Below are 5,903 nucleotides of genomic sequence, written 5' to 3'. Positions count from 1 at the left end.
AAAAAAAAAAAAAAAAAAAAATTCACATTCATGATTTAAGTATCAGGGTGGCAGGCTGACAAATGGTTCTTATTTCCTGTGATAAATGAATTGCCAAAGGCAGAGCTCTGCAGAGTTTTTTCCAGTCCCACCCCACCCCCACCCCAAGAATAACTTGATAGTTATCCTGAAAGTTTAGATAAGAGAAAAAGGTCACCCAGAATCCATCTACCACATGCCACCAAGGAAATAAACTTAACCTCTCCTCCCATGCTTTCTCCAAGGCAAGAAAGAACATTATTCTTCTGAAGTCAACACAATTTGTCCTGCTGGTATTTTTCTCTGTGGCAGGTCTCAGGCAGCGGCTATTTTTACTTAAGGTGTAACCTTTCATTAGGCAGAATTCCCATATTTATTTATTTCCCTTTGTGCTGATGATATAAAATGCATTTCTGGATTTTTACAGCTATTCAGTTGCCCAGAGAACAAATCTGCTAGCCAGGTCCCCAGGGTGCTTATTGCCACATCCCCAGAGTCTGTGATGTTTGCATCAACCTACATATAGATTTCCCTGTTGTCAGGGCAATTGCTGCTTACACTGTATTGAGAAGCAGACATTGCTGGACTCTACCATGGCAGTCTCTAGGCAACAAACAGCTAGACCAGGCCACTCAACACACCCAGACCCGGCCCTGTGTGTAAATAGTAACTTTTACCCAAATTAAAAGCTTGCTTGCTTGCTTGTGGCCTCCCTCTTCCAGGAGGTGCCAAGTGAGAGGCTAGCGGCTGACTGGCTAGCATATCCCTAGAATCAACTACAGAAGGGGATGATAGGTTTTGGTAGGGAAATTTGCCTTCGGGGCTCAGATGGGATGTTCCAGAGGAAGATGGTGGTGCATGCTTGTTCACAGCGGCCTTGAAAGATTAATGACTAAAGGAGTTTATATTGATCATGTGTTCAGTTTGTTTATTGAGGCAAGGTCTTGCTTTTTAGACCTGGCTGTCTTGGAGCTAGCTATATAGACCAGGCTGGCCTAGAACTCACAGAAATCCTCCAGCTTCCCAAGTGTTGGGATCAAAGGCATGCGCCACCACACCCTGCTTGGATTAACATTTTAAGAGAGTCTATTTCCATTTGCTGCTCAGCCCTGGCTGGACTTTAGTTTGGCACTCTTGCATACCAAGTACTTTACTGACTGAACTCTCTCCTTGTCCTCCAGCACTACATTTTCAAGTTCTAAACGCTGCTGATTCATAATGCTCTTTTCAACACTCCCATATATGGCTGTCCATGGATGTGGGAAGGGGCCTTGTGCAGTCAATTAGCCTTGCTGTCCCCAAACCTTACAGCTATTACCTATACCCAGGATTAGGAACCAAAGGCCAAGGCCACACTAGAGATACTCTGTTCGGCTAAGCCAGAGTACTGGCTAGAGCCAAATGCCCCATAAACAGATCTATAGGAAAACTGACACATCCAAGAGCCCTTCTAGAGAATCTCTGCATCTCTCTGCAGTTCTCATGGTGGCTGAGAGGAGACTGTTCTAATCAAGAGGTTTCTGGGTCCATCTGAAAAATGTATAGCCTAGGCTCCTCTATTCCCTCTCAGGCCCTGTTACCTCCCCTGCCTGCCATGTCCTCCACTCCAACCCTCCAGTCTCCCCTTCCCCCGGACTTACAAGTAACTCATGACAGGTAGCAAAGGGAGCGAGAACTGGCCTCGGACACTCGGCCATGAACTGAGGTTCTACCTCTGTGCAAACAGATATGCAGCCATGAACAAGTTGCTCAACTCCCCTGAAGCTGTTTGTTTCCCTGCACTGTGACATGCCCACCTGGGCATTCACAAAAAAAAAAAAAAAAAAAGCTAAGTGCAAGGTTAAACATGGAAGAAAGGACTTACACAGGGCCTGCTGGCTGTAACCTTCCTGCCACATAAGCTCCCCTCTACCCCCAATAAACTCCACAATGGATACCAGTGATGACTCAGATGGAAGCCCCTCCTTCCAGGAAACCAAAGAGAAGTATACTGTCCCCAGACACAGTCAGCAGACCCTCCTCCAAGCCAAGAATACCCAGAGGGGCTGCACCCTCTCAGAGGAGAAGGGGGTGGGAGGAGGGTCTCAGTGTGGTCGGATCAGGAGTGGGGGCAGCACTGGGGATGGAAAGGAAGGGGAGGGGAGGAGAGGGGAGACAGAGAGAGAGAGAAAGACTAACTAACTACTGGACCAGCAGGAAATGAATGTCTCAATAATCACAGCCAGTATCTAACTAGTACTTATCCTGCCCAAATGTTAAATACTGTCAACTTATCACCTTGATTTGCTATCACAACATGCCTGTCTGCAGCAAACCCAGCATTCAACCTGTTTCACAGATAAAGAGTACGAGGTCCATTAAATATGCCAAGTTAGTAAGTAGCCAAGTCAGATACAGACCCCGCTCATCCATCACCTTGTTCACACCCCTCACCACACCAGCTATACTGTTTTAATGTATAGTGTTGTAGCCAACGTAAAATGCCTCTCACTGGTGCAGCTGGCACATCCACCAGCCCTTGGGAGAGGTGGCCTGATTCTGCCTGGTCACCTATGCCAAGGAGAGTGAATAGGGTCTGAGGAATCAAGACTAGGGAGAGGCAGTCCAGTTAGAAGGCAATGGTGTGATGCAGAGACACTTGAAAGTTTAACACCATAATGGTCTGAGGAGAGTATGAGAAAAAGGTCAAGCCAAACTAGGCATGCTAATATACACCCGTCGTGTCTTAACTGGGGTTACCCCTTGTCAACCTGACACACGACACATCACTTTCTAATTAATTAGGACTTTTCCTTTCTCTCTTATCCCCGAGATAGCACATTAATATTAATATCACAATATAAAGCATAAATAACTTTAAAAAGCCTACCATGCTCAAAAATTCAAACACATAAAAGCTTCAGTCTCTTTAAAATACCCAGACTCCCTAAAGATACAACCATCACTATTAAAGGTTCACGTCATTTAGCTGTGGGCTCCTGTAAAAATGAAAATTAAGTTAAATAACTTCTTGTTTCAAGAGGGAAGAACAGGGCCCAGTAATGATCTAAACAAAGAAAAACCAAATTCTAAAGGTACAAATAACTAAACGTCTAATTATCTGGGACTCACTCACGGTTTTCTGGGATATTCTAAGGGGCTTGGGTCACATCTCTAGCCCCACACTCTGGGACACACACTGGTTGGATTCTAGGCTCTGGCCAGGTCCACTCCAAGGCTGCTACTGTTCTTGGTGGTCATCCCATGGTACTAGCAACTCCAAAATGCTGGGGTCATCTGCTGCTTTCCACTTTCATCAATATCCCCTCAGAGACTCTCTTCGTGGTGCCAGGGTACAACTTCTTTGCATGACCCCTTCAGTCCTGGGCCTTCAGTTGCTATTGAGGCTACACCTTCATTACCAGTCTTTCACAGTGCCAAGTCTCAGCTGCTCTCCATGAGCTAGTACCACCTGGGTGCCTCTTGCATTACCAAGTTCGGCTGCCCAAGCAAGATACAACTCTGGCTGCCTCTATAACACAGCTTCTGTTTGCTAACGCTCAGGAAAAACTTTCTGAAAGATTTCACCTCGATGATGCTTGTCTCAATTACAGCTGATTCTTCAGCCACAGCTGACCAGCATCCATTGTCACAGCAAAACAATGATGTTGGTCTTTGGTTAATCACAGGCAATTAACTCTTCAGCCCCAGCTGACCAGAGCCACAGATTCTTCACATAAAAGTCCTGGGAGGGTCTTTGCTTCCCTATGAGAACTCACAAGCCAGACCTCCATCTTTTGCACTGCTTTCAATGTTCCCAGCTTCCAAGCTCCTACAGAACAGCTCACTGTGTTCTAAGCTTTCCTAGCCCAAAGTTCCACAGTCCTCCCCCAAAACAATAAGGTCAGGTCTGTCATAGCAATACCCCAATTCTGGTACCATTTTATTAGTTAGGGTTACTGTGTATATGATGAAACACCGTGACCAAAGACAATTGGGGAGGAAAGAGTTTATCAGCTTATGCTTCCACATCACAGTTCATCAGCAAAGGACGTCAGGACAGGAACTCAAGCAAAACACAGGCCTGGAGTCAGAAGCTGATGCAGAAGCTATGAAAGGGTGCAACTTACTACCTTGTTCTTCATGGCTTGCTCAGCCTGCTTTCTTGTAAAACCCAGGACCATCAGCCCAGGAATGTCACTACCCACAATTCATCAATCACTAGTGAAGAAAATGTCTTACAGGTTTATCTACAGCATGATCTGATATAGAGGCATTTTCTCAATTGCTACTCCCTCCTCTACTACTCTAGCTTGTGTTAAGTTGGCATAAAACTAGCCAGCATAATCACATTGCAAAAGAGGAGACAGAAGGATCACAAAACTGAGTCCTGTCTGAGTTACAGACTGGGTCCATTTAAGGCCAGCCTGAGCTGCATAGCTACACACTGCAACCTTGTTTGAAAGCCAGGAAATAACTCGGGCAGTGGTGGCACACGCCTTTAATCCCAGCACTCAAGAGGCAGGCAGATCTCTGTGAGTTCAAGGGCTACACAGGGAAACCCTGTCTCATTCCCACCCCCCAAAATCTCCAGGAAATAGAGGCTTGCATCTAAAAGCACTTGGCACACAAGCATGAGGAGTAGAGGTCAGACTCCAGCATACAGGTGAGTATGGCAACCCACATGTAACTGCTGAGCTCAATAGGTACAAACAGGAGACCTGAGGGAAGCCCTAGACCATCCAAGTCAGCAAGCTCTGGCTCCCACTGAAAGTCCAGGGCTCAATACACCAGGCAGAGAGATCAACGGAGACATTTAATGTCATCCTCTGCCCCCCTACCACAGTGTACACACAAGTGCACCTACACACATACATAGATATACATACATAGACACACATCCATAGACACATGCATGCCTACAGTGTGTGTGTGTGTGTGTGTGTGTGTGTGTGTGCGTGCGTGCATGAGACACACACACTCACAAAGGTCAGGGAAGATTGGAGGGGAGCCAGGACAGGATAGAAGCCTCCAAAGGAGCTTAGCTGCCACACAGGGGAATCTGGAAAGAGAGTGCATGAAGATCTGAGTACAGTCCTGCAAAATCAGTACTGACATCATCCGTACGCAGCTCCCACCTCACGAGGTCTGTCTATATGGGAGAAAAGCCAAACACTTGCCAAGCACTCCCCCACAATTCCCTGCAACTCCTCAACTGAATTGACTGGAATCAGACTGAAGTGGGAACCAAAGCACAGTCAACCAAATGTAAGGCAGGCTGGGCGAGGAAAGTAATTTACTTAAGGTCCCAAAAGTTGACAGAGACTTAAGAAAGAAAGAAAGAAAGAAAGAAAGAAAGAAAGAAAGAAAGAAAGAAAGAAAGAAAGAAAGAAAGAAAAGAAAGAAGAGGACAGAATTCATCAGCTTGCATTGGAAGTAACATATAGGCCCTAAAGAGTGGTGACACCAGGGATTTAGTGTCATTTCGTTTTTAACCAGTCAGAAGAATGATTTTGACAGTTGGTAAAGCAGTAAAGAAGACCAAAAAAGAAAAAGTATCCAGTATGCAAAGTTTCAACTAAGAGAGCTTCCTGCTCCTTGCCTCTTGGAGCACAAGCCTCATATGACAGATTCACAAAGCTGAGAGGTCTGAAGGCTGGCATGTGGCTTTAGATGGCTACACCATCCCGCATCATCAAGGTGATTTTGATAAAGGAGTCAATTGTGAGTGAATTCCTGTGTCACCAGGACCTGAGCAGAAACTAGAGGGCAGGTCCGGGACATTCCAGAGTCCAGGCTTTATCCAACGGCCTGTGGTGAACTCTCGGAATGAGATGGGAAGGGATTTAATTCCCACAGACCATCCCACTAGAGTGCAGATGCGGGTGGACTTCTCCCCCATTGGT

Source organism: Mus caroli, chromosome 11 (assembly GCF_900094665.2).
Source record: "Mus caroli chromosome 11, CAROLI_EIJ_v1.1, whole genome shotgun sequence".
Lineage (NCBI taxonomy): Eukaryota > Metazoa > Chordata > Mammalia > Rodentia > Muridae > Mus > Mus caroli.
The sequence above is the reverse complement of the archived record's forward strand: the minus strand, read 5'-3'. Positions refer to the sequence as shown.